We start from the raw sequence: 1,739 nt of genomic DNA on the forward strand, positions 1-1,739 counted from the left end.
ATTTCAGAACGAGTACTGAAGGTGTTTTTGCACATTTCTGCATATCCACCTTGAAGTGCTCTCATTTATTTTTGTCAGCCTTCCATTACGTGCTATACTTCCTATATTTTCTGATTATATACTTATATTCCTATATTTTTTATTATATTCATATATTCCTATATTTTCTGATTATATTCCTATATTCCTATATTTTCTGATTATATTCCTATATTCCTATATTTTCTGATTATATACCCATATTCCTATTTTTTTTAATTATATTCCTATATTCCTATATTTTCGGATTATATACTTATATTCCTATATTTTTTATTATATTCTTATATTCCTATATTTTCTGATTATGTTCCAATATTCCTATATTTTCTGATTATATTCCTATATTCCTATATTTGCTGATTATATCTTCTACCGTTCAATGATTCTATCTCGCATATCTCTACATAATTCTTTAGATTTTGCAATTTTTAATCCTTAGAATTACGGAATCCACATCAAAGAGTCAGATGATTTGTAGCACTGTATTGGTGAGAGATAATATTCCAATACTATCGAAAATTTGAATATGTAAATTCTTTTAAAATACAAAGTTTCGATTGTCATGTATTCAATATTTTTGCACAGGGTATTTCCGAACTTTAATAAAAAAAATGAATTCAATCATAGTTTTCTCATTTTTCTTTCCCATACAATTAAAACAACTTTACGAGATATTACTTACCAAATATCAGGCAAAATGGCCAATATAAACTAGAGTTATGACAGCAAAGAACATATGTCCAATATATATATATATATATATATATATATATATATATATATATATACTAGGGGAAGGGAGCATCTGGCTTTGCTCAGGCAGAGAATACGCTTAAATATGATATTTTAATTTATCCAGATTTCTTATATATTATTATAGAGTCGTGATTTCAAAAGTAAAGTGAAGCATGCATGGACCCTTGTGAGTGTACAGTGAACGAGGCATAAAAAATGAAGTTCAGCATCTGTACCACCACCCCTGCCCCAAAAGTTACCAGGCTACGTCAAATCCTGATGAAAATGAACAAACAGTGCAGTTTTAGGCCTTAACATCTGTGAATTTGAGTTCTGCAACATGAAGAAAAGAATTGACTAAGTCCATCATTTTCCCCTCCCCCATTTAGCCCTAAAATTCCCCGAGGCCTTAACATATTTAAATCTGAGTTCAGCACCATGCAATACTGCTAAATAGACACACACATAAAATTTTCGACAAATTGGGTAAAATACTTCCAAAAATGGAGTGTTTTTATTTGCCCTAAAAGAGTCCCTGGACCACACCCAAGAGTTATCGCGAAGTATCGACAAACAAAAATATATAGAAATCAGTTAGTTACAACTTTTCAGAAAGTTTTATAAAAATCCAAAGCATCAATTTTTTTTAATAAGCACAATTTTAACCCGAAAGACACCCCTAGGGGAACAAGCTTATTTTTTTTTTACTCATATCATGTTTAATGTTTGTGCAAAATTTCCCAAAATTCCAAGGCGTAACTATTGATAAAAGTGCGGACAGAAACACGGACCAGGGCGAGGGACCTAACTTAAAGTATTTGGGTGCCATCAGCTAGAATCGAAACTGTAACATTCAGAGCTGGTGACATTACCACTGTACCAACGTGACACGTATATAAACCGACTAAAACTGATGAATTTACAAAATGTATAACGATTTTTCAATTTTGACCCACATTTGA

Source organism: Euprymna scolopes, chromosome 16 (assembly GCF_053919585.1).
Source record: "Euprymna scolopes isolate OS-2025 chromosome 16, ASM5391958v1, whole genome shotgun sequence".
Taxonomy (NCBI): domain Eukaryota; kingdom Metazoa; phylum Mollusca; class Cephalopoda; order Sepiida; family Sepiolidae; genus Euprymna; species Euprymna scolopes.